The sequence below is a fragment of the Macrobrachium nipponense genome, chromosome 1 (genome assembly GCF_015104395.2).
Source record: "Macrobrachium nipponense isolate FS-2020 chromosome 1, ASM1510439v2, whole genome shotgun sequence".
Classification (NCBI taxonomy): domain Eukaryota; kingdom Metazoa; phylum Arthropoda; class Malacostraca; order Decapoda; family Palaemonidae; genus Macrobrachium; species Macrobrachium nipponense.
Window position 1 is genome coordinate 133,379,000 of NC_087200.1, and position 14,667 is coordinate 133,393,666.

Consider the following 14,667-nt stretch of genomic DNA (forward strand, 5'->3'; position numbering starts at 1 on the left):
AGAGAGAGAGAGAGAGAGAGAGAGAAGGGGGTGGGAGAATCGGAGGGGAAGAGAGGGAGTGAGGGAGGGGGGGAGAGGTGATGGAAGGAAGGGTTGTCGAGGGGGATGGAGGATGGGGGTAGATTGTTGGTGGGAAGGAGGGAACTGATGAAGGGGAGGGGAGCAAGTCGACTTGTTTGAACCCTTTGCTCAGGTGTTTGTGTTCTCACGGATTACAACTTAAAATCATGAAAGTAAACTCCTAAAGTATATAAATTCGACTAACTCCTATAGCATTATAGATTACGGCGAGGTGTTGTAAACATTGTGTTAGAATGTCATCACTCTCCGACTAAAAGCCTGGAAGATATTCCCCAAAAACGACGGAACATTGAGTTCGAAATGACAAGTAGGTTACTTTAGAAACAATGAAAAGGGTAGTTAGTGGCATCTAACAACATCTTCTTTCTATTGAACTTTAAGTTGATTGAAGTTATTTCTATAAGTTATTTCTTTTTTCCGATTCAGCCAGGGGATACTGAGACTTAACTATGCTTTTCATTTCCAAAGAAAACGCCTAAGGTGCTTATCTCAAGCAGAATAATCACAATAATGAATTTTCAGCCTTTAGCAAGTGAAGTGAAATGGGAACGTTCTCGAATAATTAAATGTCTTATTTGAAACTCATTAGTAGATTTACTTTATGTAAAGCAAAACAGTCTTACCTTAGGTGAAACTATTTAATGTTAACTTTTGATTCCAAGTTGTGGATGAATTCGTGAGCAAAGTTGATTTCAGCAGGGAAAGATTAGCACACTGAGACAGGAAAGGGAAAATTGTTACCTACATGTAGGTAACAAGCCTCTCTTTCGGACGGACAGAGAAAGACCTTTGTAGCTGTCGACATCTGGCTTTAAAATATCGGATTAGGGGCGTTCGAATGACCTGTCAATGTGACTTACTCCCTAACACAAAGTTAATCAGAATGAAGACAGGTGCGGGAAAGTTCAATAACACTCTTGATGTAGATTATGTTGCTGTTCCTTTGCCAGATCACGGCAGAGATGAGTGTTGGAAATTATCCAGAGGTTTGGTATCTTATTCTGAAAACACGTAAATAAAGTTGTGAATCCAGATGATGAATGAGATAGACGAAAGGAAAGTAGAACTAAAGAACGTAAGGTAAATATAATTCATAAAAGATTAAGACACATAAGGAAAAATGGCTAATTTGCTACATTTTTCAGAGCTACAGGGATATATCATCACTAGATCCTAAACCCCGTAGTGGGGTAGTGCCGTCAGTGCACCTCATGCAATGCGCTGTAGATATTACTTAAGGTTCTTTGCAGCGTGTCTTCGGCCCCTAGTTGCATACCCTTTCGTTCCTTTTACTGTGCCTCCTTTCATATTCTCTTTCTTCCAGCTTACTTTCCACCCTCTCATAACTATTGATTCATAGTGCAACTGCGAGGTTTACCTCTTGTTACACGTCTTGCCTTTTACTGTCAATTTCCGTCTCAGCACTGAATGACCTCATAGGTTCCAGTGCTTGGCCTTTGGCCTAAATTCAGTTCAATTCAAGTAGATCCTCAAAAACGAAAAAGAACAGCATAAGAATGACATTGGAGAGATTTATCTTTAGACAATAACTGTGGATTTTCTTCTATCGAAACGGTGTAATATTTTGCATATATACTTGTCCCGCACTGTTAACCAGCTGAAAATCACAAGATTGTGGAAACTTGCAGGACCGTACCCAGTTTTTTTTTTTTTTTTTTTTTTTTTTTGTGGGGGTCGTTTATCCCAAATCTGGACCTTTTCTTCTACAAATGTCATTGCATATATAGGTAGTATATACAAGATGAAATACTTGAAAATGTTCTTTTGGTTAGATTAAGAGGAAAAATTGGTACCCATGCGGTCTATGCCCTTCTACCCGATTAGATGTTATTCAAAGTACTGGTTTTGGTTGACAAAATTTTACTTAAAATGTTGAAAGTCTGCAGTGAAATTCAAGATTAGTTCTCCAGTTTTATAGATTGCTTCATTTATTATGTTAACAATAACATGCATATTACTTTAATTATGATATATACTTTGACTTGGCAAAAGAAAAATTTATTACTTTGTAAGTACAGTTCAATGAAAAGGATAGTCACAGAAAATATGGACTTATAGAATTTTTTTTTTGGGGGGTGGGGGTTCGTTCGACTGCCCCGACCCCGCCTCGGCACAGGCCTGCAAAGGCATGGACAACCCGGATGGCTGTAAACAAATTACTTTTTAATGAATGAGGGAGACCACGACCACAAGGTCTGCGGTCGGCCAAACCTTACAGAGGGAGAGAGAAGGAACTTGGGATCAGCGATACTTTGCAAGTTTGCGAGTTGGCTTTGGAGGAGGATGGCAATCACCCCAGCATGAATTGCATTGAGTACTTGTAAATACCCTTGCCTTAGGGTACATTGACCCCCTTGGGGGAATCTAGTGCGTCTCGGAATACTTTCAGTGCTCGCTGTGATGGTCGCAGGGAGGCCGGGTTGCTTATTCCCCAACTGTAACCGAGTACAGACACCTTCCCTGAAAAAAGCGGGACGCTATATCGTAAAAACTAACCATAGAATCTTATCGAAAATAATCTCGTTATGTTTCCCACACCCAAATAATGAAGGAGATACAAATTACTCTTTAGTAATCTAACGTAAACACCATAACCCAGGGGCATGGAAATAACCGGGGATGGTGCAATACTAGTATAGATCTGGGGAATTTACGGCCGAGTTTATGTATGAAAAAGCGTTCTGAATTGTGAAGTTTGTGTTGAATTCTTGATTTTTATTTATATTTTCATATTTGAATATTTAAAAAAAATATTTTTGGGCTACACACAGTTATAATTTATGAGGTTGTTTAGTGGATCTAGCGTAGGCCTGAAGAGCATGGAATGGTGGTTGAAACAGCAGTCGACTCAGGAGTAAATGAATATAGCAGTATTGTAGTAAATTTGTTTATCAAGCCCTGAAGACTGGAAAAAGTACAGGAGACAATTGAAAATTTACAAGTCAACTAAAGAAGAACCATGTGCATTAGCACTTCAAGAAAATTAAGAAAATACTGAGCTAGAACATTATGTACATACAAAAAAAAAAAAAAAAAAAAAAAAAAAAAAAAAAAAAAATAAATGAATAAATAAAAAAAAAAAAAAAAAAAAAAAAAAAAATATATATATATATATATATATATATCATATATATATATATATATACTATATAATATATATATAAATATCTATCTAAAATAAAAGGAGGCCCATAAAAACAAAAAAACCCAAAATGTAGAGAGAAAAGTATATATTTCAGAGACTGCTGTCCTCTCTCTTCAGGATATGAATTAGAAAAGTTTTACAGAAAAAGGTGGTATTTATACCAAGAGATTCGTCCACAAGTAAGCCAATTTAGGTCACCCCGCTGATAATCTTCCTTTAATCTTCTTAAAAGCGTTGGTTGAATGAAGACTTCGTCGACGACATCTGGAGATCCACCCGCCTTTTGAGATGTTCATTACCTGCTTCTCTTTTATTAAGGCCGATTCCATCATTTGACTCTTGTACCGGCAGTTGCTGCTATAAATCACACGCGACAAATTCCAGTTTATTCTATGGTTATGTTCATTTATATGGTTGAAAATAGCCGAGTTCTGTTGTCCATACCTAACTGACCGTTTGTTTGTTGTATTAATCCTCTGGGGAAGTGATTTACCTGTAAATCCGATGTAAGATTGGTCACAAGGTGTGGGTTATTCTCCTAATCGTCTCCAGGTGAGGAATTTTTATTTTATTGTTGGGCGTGTCTCTGGTCTTGTCTTTAGGGGGTCGGTAGAAAATTACGTTTGCTTTTTGTAATTGCTTTCTCAATTATATGGTCAGGATACTTTAAAGATGAAAGTGCGCTTGCGAATTAGTTCAAATTCTTTTTCCAGGAAATCTGGGGAACAAATTCGTAAGGCCCCTTAAGAATAGGTTGCTAGCTACACCTATCTTGATAGTAATGTCGTGATAGCTAAAGTAGTGAATATATGAAAGTGAGAACGTTGGTTTTCTGTATATGGTAAATTTGTATTCTGTCGTGTCTCTGATTATTAAAACATCAAGAAAAGGAATTTTGTTGTCTGTTTCCCATTCAACTTTAAATTTGATGCTGGGCACTAATGCGTTTAATTTTGAGAGGAATTCTTTAAAATTACCCCACTTATTATCCCAAAAATGTTAGGATGTCATCCACGTATCTCATCCACAGCATGTTTTTGGGTTTTTATTGCATTTATTACTGGTAGTTTCAAAGTATTCCATGTACAGATTGGCTAAAAAAGGACTTAAAAGGACTACCCATACTACACCCGAATTTTTGCTTGTAGAATGATTCCCCGAATGAAAATACGTTATTAGAAGCACATAATTCAACTAACTTTATTATTTTGTCAAGCGCCAATGGGAAATGAATCTGAATAAGGTATAATTTTTCCTTAAAAACTGAAGAACGTCTGTACTGGTACTTTTGTGAATAGGGAGTCTACGTCAAGGCTGTAAAAAGTTTTATGTTGTGAAGTGGTATATGTTTCTTCTCTGAATTGTGACAAAAATCTTCCGAATGTTTAATGTGACTGGGAGAAAAAGTGCCTAAAAAATGAGAAAGGAGGCCAGCTAACCATTTAGAAATTTTGTAATTGAAAGCTCGGCGCATGAAACGATGGGTCTGAATGGAAGATTGTCTTTGTTTGTGAGTTTTGGGGAAGGCATAAAAGTAGGGTAATTTTAGGATTAATTACTTTAAATTTCTCTAATAGTTCAATACTCTTTTTGTCTTTGGCCAATTTAATCTTACTTTTTCGAAAAAATTCTGTGGGAACATTCTGGGGGGGGGGGAGGGGGTTTTTCGTCAGTTTTTCGTAAGTATTGTGTCGCTAAGGAGCTGTTGATTTTGTCGAGGTAGAAGTCTTTGTCCCATATTACAATTTTGCCGTCTTTGTCGGATCTACTTATATAACATCTAACTTTTTAGCGAGTGGATGGCTATCATGAATCTGCGGGGAACAGGATATTTCTTATGAAGGTCAGTTAAAGCATTTAGTAACACTCCTTCTAAACATATCTCTTCAACGGCTGATAGTTTTTTTTTCAGATATGAATTTATCAAAAAAAAAGCCACTATGAATATATCAAAAGCCACTATGAAATACCTTGGCCAAATCCCTGATTAATGTCCAACAAAAGACATCTCCCAAGACTCTGGGGTCATGAGATCCCATGCCAGGACTGTGACCAATCTAACATCGGATTACAGGTAAATCACTTCCCCAGAGGATTAATACAACACAAACGGTCATTAGGTTATGGACAACAGAACTCGGCTATTTTCAACATATAAATGACATACCATAGAATAAAACTGGAATTTGTCGCGTGTATTTTATAGCAGCAACTGCCGGTACAGAGTCAAAATGATGGAATCGCCTTAATAAAGAGAAGCAGGTAATGAACATCTCAAAAAGGCGGGTGATCTCAGATGTCGTCGACGAAGTCTTCATTCAACCAATGCTTTAAGAAGATTAAAGAAGATTATCAGCGGGGGTGACCTAAATTGGCTTACTGTGGGACGGATCTCTTGGTATAAAATACCACCGCCTTTTCTGTAAACTTTCTAATTCATATACCTGAAGAGAGAGACGCATTCTCTGAAATATAGTACTTTTTCTCTCTACATTTTGGTGTTTTTATGGGCTCCTTTTAATAGATGGAATTCTGTTGTTACAGAACATTTTTATCAGTCATATATATATATATATATATAGATATATATATATATATATATATATATATATAATTATAATATATATGTATATATATGTATATTATTATATATAATAATATATAATGTTTTTAACATTTATAATTTTTATAATATTCATAAAATAAAATATATATAAAATATATAAAATATACTAAGATATACCATATATAACATATATAACATATATTAAACATTATATAAACATATATAACATATATATATATATATATATATATATATATATATATATATATATAGATACGTATATATATATATTATATATATATATATATATATATATATATATATATATATATATATATATATATATATAATCTGTAATATATTAGTGTTAATAATAATTTGGTGCAAAAAATAGAGCAAAAAGAGGAAAGCTCCCAAATGGTCCATGTATTAGGTAAAAGAAAATGTAGAAAATAGTCACAGGCATAAAAGGGACGTTAGTGTCTGCAATAAAAAGAAACAAAACGACAACAAAGACCGAGAGATCATCAACTGAAATTGAAACTGTGCCTCGTGCGAACCTACTATGCATTAAAATTTCAGCTGTCGTGTCCAACTCTTTCTTGCCAATAAAATATTACAAAAGCGTCGGACACGGTTGGTATTTTGGCACAAGACGTCTGGAACCCCGACCTAACTAGCAAAATTATGCTTTGACACCTATTGTGGCTAATTTTGACATTGTAGGAGTAATTAAAGGACAGACTTACCTATATTTCACACACACCCCGATAGACGTTAGTTGTGACGTGTACCTATGACGAAGTAATGAACGGTGATGGACGATATATATATACGTGACCACTGTGTCAGCTATTGCCTATTTACCTCAGTGTCCTCGAGGATGCAAGACTGCTTTTCTAGAGGGCGTAGGGGAACACACAAAGTATGGGAAGTTCAGTATGGGACCGACTACGCATTAAAGGAACAGGTTATGGTAGCTGAGAGCATGTACAGGTCCACAGAAACTTAACTCTGTAAAAGGCCCCATACACTGAACGACTGTATGAACGACTGTCTGAACGATTGTTGTTACCGACACACAAACACACACACACACACACACACACACACACACACACTATTCAGGCAGTATGAACGACCTCTGCACCGATTTCAGTCTGAAGAGAGATTTTGTCTCGGGAAGACACATCATCATCAACCTGGTCGTGAAAGATTCCCGCTGAGATTGTTCAGACACGAAACTCCGCCCACTTGTGCATTCAGACAAGCCCTTACACAAGGTTTTTGCGAACGATGCAGACAATCCTTCATACAATCGTTCACTGTATGTTTGTTTGTATGGTGTTTTTACGTTGCATGGAACCAGTATGGTTATTCAGCAACGGGGCCAACGGCTTTACGTGACTTCCGAACCACGTCGAGTGTGAACTTGTATCACCAGAAATACACTTCTCTAACACCTCACTGGAATGCTCGAGAATCGAACTTGCGGCCACAGAGGTAGCAGGTCAAGACCATACCGATCACGCCACCGAGGCGCTACTCGTTCACTGTATGGGGCCCTTCAGAAATAGAACGTTTTTAATATTAATAGTTTTTCAAAGATTAAAAGCATTGCTTCACCCAATAGAAAAACCTTACCTGAAGGCTAAATGCAAAATTATGTCCATTAGCATTCATGTAAGCTTACCTATAACACTGAACAAAGTACTCTATAAATGAAGTTTAAATAGAAAATTAGATGTAAAACTGAATCCTAGAATTACAAAATTTATTTTTTTTTAATTTCAAGCTTTCTATAATAGCATCCCATTGTTGGAAATAAGATTTATGAACATTTTTTCAAATTGACCGTGTAGGGAAACCTCGATTTTTAATGGTGTAATACAAACTTGTGAGACAATATGAAGTAACAGAAGATGATCTTGGAAAATAATCAGCGGCTTTGGGAAACAATAGCACTCGAGAATACCTGAACGTTACTTACTTTACGCAATAATGAAACTGCAGGATAATTTGTTTTCAGTGGTACTAATTGCATTCGCATATTGCCTGGTAAAGGATAAGAAATAACTCCATGGAACATTATATTACGCTCATTAATATTCTCATTCGAACATCAGCCGCCCACTCTCCCATGTAGATGTCAATTATCGGAGAGAGAGAGAGAGAGAGAGAGAGAGAGAGAGAGAGAGAGAGAGAGTCCAAGAAAAAGAGCAAAATCCCCCACAACTTGCCCCCTGGGAGAGAGAGAGAGAGAGAGAGAGAGAGAGAGAGAGAGAGAGTCAAGAAAAAGAGCATAACTTGCCCCCTGGGAGAGAGAGAGAGAGAGAGAGAGAGAGAGAGAGAGAGAGAGAGAGGAAATAGTTTACTACACATTCTTTTATTCAAAAAGGCTTCAGGGGGCCAGGATTTCTAGTATATAGAGTCATAACACGAATGAGTGGGAGGAACTTTATTTTTTTTTCTAACATCTATTAATGTGTCTGCTTAATATGTTTTAGTCTACCCTCAATTTACTGCTGTAATTAACTTTATTAAATGTTATTGCACATTTTTGCCCATTCGGTTAGCTTCAAAAGTCTTCTGCCAAAACTCCAACTTCGTCCGCCGACGCTTTGGTTTGATTTTATTGGCTTTAACAAAGTTGGACATCGTAGTTAAAAATATATACATATATAATATATGTAGTACATACCTTGTGCTAATCTATTTCTTTCACACGCAAGAACTACAAGTCACATTTTTGTCGTTAATTTCGAGCAGAACCATCCTCCTTTCTAAAGCGATTAATTTCAAACTACTTTAATCCCTCGAACTCAGTGAATACTTAACTGGGCCTCCGTTTTAGTAGGAACTTCAATGGCCCATATTTATTTCTTTTAATACCACCATAAAAATGAATGTTACTGTTACCACTAGCTGAACATTAACTAAAACTAAATGTTTTTTTTTTTCAATAGTCTAACAGTCAAGCAATACTGTAGTTACTCACTTTTAATTAGTCAAAGAAGGAATTACTCTTTTGTTCTTTTAGTCAAAGATGGAATTACTCTTTTGTTCTTCTTTTTGGAGACAAATATTTTCAAGTTCCAACTATTAATTTAATATTTTATGCCTTCCTTTCAAAAAGAAATCGGATTTTCAGTCCTATACCAGTTACTTTCAAACAATTGAAACTTTAATAAAAGTGAAGTTTTCTGGTTTCTCACGAGCTATGAAATAAAGTTTCCTGTGTGAAATAGTAAATAGTTTAGTCGCGCAATTGCTTTTATTAAAGGTAAGAATGTAGATATTTATTATACCATTAAATGTTTATTGAAGCGTCAAATAACCAATTACAACTTTGTACCATCAAAGGAAGAAAACTGATGGGTTAAGCATCAACACCAGGCTCCAATCTCACCTCTTTAAAACTACGGCAGAATAAAAGCAACAACGATCACAGCAGCTCTTAATAAGTTTCGGGGACATTGCCTTAAAACTGTTCCAATCAACATCCTGTAAAGCAAATCAAATGCGGCAGAAATGTTTCTTGCAATTATAGTACAAAATCCTAAATATAAGTCTAAAACTAGTAAAATTAAGTAAAGTTATTAACTTCAATAACTGAAGTCTTCCAATTTTACCGAATTTTATCCCATACAAACCAACTATCATTCAAGATTGACCCTATGTTATCCCATACAAACCAACCACCACTAAGGTCTAAAGACCTTAGAACCAAAAAAATATAATCAAAACAGTCCTAGCAAAACACGGCACCAAAGGTATCCAAAGTGCTAACAAATGGAGTGGCCAAAGAAAATACCAAATAAAAAGGTTACGACTTTCGAGTTGCCAAGCACGAGCATGTCAAGTCAATTAACCAGGGAGGTTAACTACATTGTTTTGAAAGGTTTATTGATTGTATGGAAGTAATTTGTATGTGTATTTCATTAAAAGTGAAAATATTGGGCTGCTCATTGTATTACTGGTTTGAATATCATGTTATAGCTTTAAATAATTCACAAATAAGATACGTTCGAGTTTTGAACAAATCTTAAAATTACGTTACAGCTTCAAGTATTGCCTAAATATTAGGGCAAATTTAAAGTTAAAAATTCTATATGAAAAGAAAAACTATTATAGCTAAACTTGGGAAATTTGAAATTTAAAATTATAATTTTGTCAAGAAATATTTAGAAATTTAAGTTACTTTCTGTACATCATATTACCAAACTTTGTTAAAAGCCAATTAATTTTATGTCAGGAAATATTTAGAAATTTAAGTTACTTTCTGTACATCATATTACCAAACTTAGTTAAAAACCAATTAAAAGGCTACTTACTTAAAATGACAAAAAAGAAAAATAAAGTTGAATATAAGCAAAGACTCAACATATTAAAAAAAAAACTTCCAAATAAAAGATTCATGAAATTGTAACCCGAAAGGTTCAAAAGGTTAAATTAGTAAAACCCTCCCAGTCACCTGCCCATAGGTCAGGAGACCTATGGGTCAGGGCAGGGGGAAGGCCCTCCACCCCTACAGGGGCACCGCCCCTGTAGGCGGTGGAGGTAGAAGAAAATTAGTTTGGTTTTTAAGTTTGTAAGACACTTACTCGTACACCAAACCTAGGAAGAGACTAAGTCCATTTTAGTGCAGCTTGAGACAATAGTGATCCTGACGTCATAATTTTGACCTCTTAGTTCACAATAGCAGTTTATTGCAGAGTAGTTTACATTCCACAACAATCTGGAAGTAGTTTTAAATCTTAATTTTTAATATAGTAGCACATGGATCTGGTTTAAATACCATAGCTAGTCATATACTAAGACTACTCATCGTAAATAACTAAAACATGCAAGATCACACACTAACCTTGTACTATCAAAGATCTGTAAAGCAAAATATTCCAGAAAATATAGACTACGAAAAATATCAACACTTAATAAAGTTTAAGCCAAAATATTTGAGTAAAAGGGAATACAGTTAAAAAAAAACTAGGACTAAAAATTAATTACAACAAGCTATTACAGGAAGTTAATCAGGCTAATTAACCTATATAGACAGGTGCTCTGAAAATATTAAAATAAAAATATTGAACAAAATCGCCACGACTTCACGCAAGACCATTCTTCAAAACAAAGCTGCACTCGAAAGTTGAAAAGGTAAAGCGGTACCTCCCCCTCCTCCGGCAACAAGGAACCTTCCACACTGCTCGAAAACGTTGTCGAGCACCGGAAAAACACCTTGACGCTTCGTTGTTACCGAAGGAAAATCTAAGGTAAAGAAGAACTAGCTTACAAAGAAACCAATTGGTGTTGAAATCATCATCAAGGACCCTGGAGTCTCCATCTAGAAACTCACAAGATTTATTATGCGTCCTTGGATTTGTTTGAAAGGGAAAAATTTCTGTCATGCTGTAACACCAACTCTTTTATTCTACGTTTTATACTTAATTAGTTATTCAACTAAATTGGATTCTATGTATCATAAAAAACTATCATTAGTTATTCACTGAACAAAGGACTGAAACATTTTCGGTGTAATAAGAAAATATTCAGGGTGCAAAAAAAAAGAAAGTTACTGTTGTCTTACATTTTAAGGCGGCATCTATAACCTCGTCGTTGTGACGCCAGCAGAACTAATTAATCAATCAATCAATCAGTTACCTTCCAAGGCATACCTATTACCGAAGTAAGTTTTGTTTCATCACTTTCCGGCAGATTTAATCACTCACACACACACACACACGCACACACACTCTGACACACATACGACGCGATGGTTTACGTTCCAGTTTGTTTAATTTACGAAGCAAATGAAAGAGTCTGGGATCTAATAACAATCCATATTATTAAAGCCTAGCACGGGTAGTTTGAATACATATATGCAATGACATTGTATGGCCATTTTGTGATATATATATATATATATATATATATATATATATATATATATATATCATATATATATTTATATATATATATATATATAATATATATACATATATATATATGTGTTTATATATACATATATATATGTTTATATATATATATTATTATATATAATATATATATATATATGTTAATATAATATATATATTTTATATATATATATATATAATATTATATATTATGACTAAATACTTTCCAAGTAACCCCTCTCCCAAAGCTTCATAAAATCAAGTAATAAAATGTTTTCACCTTCTACTGACTGACAAAGCGGCATTGAACATTGGCCCTTTCCTAACTTTTTTAATTGTACCCTCTCTCTCTCTCTCTCTCTCTCTCTCTCTCTTCTCTCTCTCGCTCTCTCTCCTTCCTCCTCCTCCTCCCCTCCTCCTCCTCCTCCTCCTCCTCCTCTTTGACCACGTGATTTGCCTTAAGAATGTCTGTTCCAGGAAACACAGCCGTGGCCTTGAAAAAGTGAAAAGCGGACATTGTGACCGTTTCTGGATCCCATTTGGTGAGGTGCAAGGACTCAAAGAAAAATACTTCAAGATGCACACATGCATAGAAAATGGAAGGCCAGGATGCAGACGCCATACAAATTGGACCGAGGGGAAAAACTAACTCAGAGATGCTTGGAAGTTTTCGGAAGACACATCTCCTCCCCCTTTTGCAACATGCCTCCTCCAGGCGCCATTTTTTCCCTACCGTATGGTCCATTGTTGGACCCCAAGTCTACTTTGAAGTGTGCCCATTACTAAGCCCCATACTATACCGAAGCCATCTTTTTTTACAGGCTAATGTGTTCTGTATACAGATGTTCTTAATCAGTCCCGTAAATTCCGCATTCTCTCGCTAAACTTCCGACTTTGTTCCCAAAGTACTAATGTTAATATCGGCCTTGCCTAGCCAGTGCTGTGTTAGCAATAACTCTAATTGATAAGTGCTTTTATTGTTTGGAAGACGTATGTTTAAGTCATCTCTTGGCACCTTCCGTGCACTGCCTCCTTGCTTGATATCTCTGTGCCTTTCTGGCCTTAATTCGTAAACCTCTCCATTACAGAGGGATTATAGCTTTGGATTTTTGCCTTGATTGTGGCCACATTCACAAGGATACAGCAGTCTTCTCCATTTGTCCTTGTACCCAGATTATTATACAGGATCTGCTACTTGTTAGAATTTCGTTTTAATCTTCTGATTGTTGTTAATGTAAATATATGTAATTTGAAGTTACCCTAAAATGTTTATCTACAACAGTTCCTTGACGAGGAGAGCCCTCAGCTCATGTAACAAATCCCCTTTCTTTTTCATGGTTCCCCTTTAAATAGCAGTCAGATCTCAGGATTTCATCTGGTAGGTAAGCCGTTGTTTTTCTGCGTCCAAACATGGCCAGAAGCTAGCATTTACCCGGGTAAAACGTAATATATATATATATATATATATATATATATATATATATATATATATATATATATATATATATATATAGTATATATTTTAAATACAGAGGATATTCATGGATTGTATCCCCATATATAAGTATATATATATATAGATACATATATATATATATATCCCCATATATATATATATATATATATATATAGTATATATATATATATATATATATATATATATAATATATATATATATATATAATGCACAAACACACACAAAGAACTCACACACACACACACTCACACGCACACACACACACACACACACACACACACATATATATAGATATATATATATTATATATATATTATATATGTATATATATATGTAATATATATATATATATATATATATATATATATATATCTATATATAGTGAATGTTTGTATGTTTGTCCATATGCCTGAGCGCTATAGAAAGCCGAACTGCTTGACCAATCTGGACTAACTTTGGCACATGGCCATCATTTGACCCAACTTAGATAATAAGGTAGGTTTCAAACTCGACCCCCCTTCCCCCTTCCCTCGGTATCTTATGTGGTAACCGCTTGACCAATCTAGACAAAATTTGGCACGTGGCCATAATTTGACCCAACTTGTAATGGAGTAGGTTTGAAACCCGTACTCCTTCCCCTTCCTCCTACCCAATCCCCCTGCGTGTTTCTACACTGTTTTGCCGTGTTTAATACTCGCACGGGGAAATACATTTGATCCCCTAAGTAAACTGCCTAGTATAGTGGCACCCAAAATTTGGCAAGTGACATTCATTTGACCGAACCTAGATGATAGGGTAGGTTTCAAATCATTTCACTCTTCCCCTTCCCCTCCTCTTTCCCTCTTCCCCTTCCCCTTTCCTTTTGTAACTTATGTGGTAACCCTCTTATTCTTTGAACTTTGTATTTTTGTTTCACTTGAGTGCCTTTGAGTTGTAACCCCGTTTCATTCATTTCTTATAAAATCATTTGTTTGGTATATTTAACCATTAGCTATTAAATTAATTTTAAGGTTAAGTTTAACACGCGTTTTTAGTGTCCCTTCATTTAATATCATTTTCTCGTGATCCAATTTTAGCGAAAGGTGAAAATAATTTGATCTGATAAATTTTGTACTGTGTTCATACTTAAAAGTTACGCAAGTAAATTATGAAAACGAGGTAACATATTCGTGTCCTCTAAGGTCTGAAAATCAACCTGTGAGTATTCGCAAGATTTTAAGAGAGAGAGAGAGAGAGAGAGAGAGAGAGAGAGAGAGAGAGACGTACCTCTCGTCGTCTCTGACGGCGACTTATGATCTGAGTTCATTCATGTCCATAGGGACTGCTCACTAAGTGGAGGTACTTAATTGTGGTACTGTTCATTAATAATATTAATGTATTGTCCTTGTTAGAACGGAATTGGGTGGGAAGATGTCTCCCCGTAAATTAGAAATCGCGAAGGAAGCGTGGTGCTTTTGCTTATGAT

The 14,667-nt window shown here is 35.5% G+C and overlaps 1 long non-coding RNA gene across 1 annotated transcript; it reads right to left on the reverse strand.

Annotated features, from left to right (window-relative positions):
• Positions 1-9,149: 9,149 nt before the first annotated feature.
• On the reverse strand, positions 9,150-11,067 carry LOC135220282 (uncharacterized). The gene is made up of 3 exons (XR_010315635.1): positions 10,980-11,067; positions 10,418-10,551; positions 9,150-9,317 (listed from the first exon to the last, which is right to left on the reverse strand). It is a non-coding gene; the product is annotated as an uncharacterized LOC135220282 (long non-coding RNA).
• Positions 11,068-14,667: the final 3,600 nt, after the last annotated feature.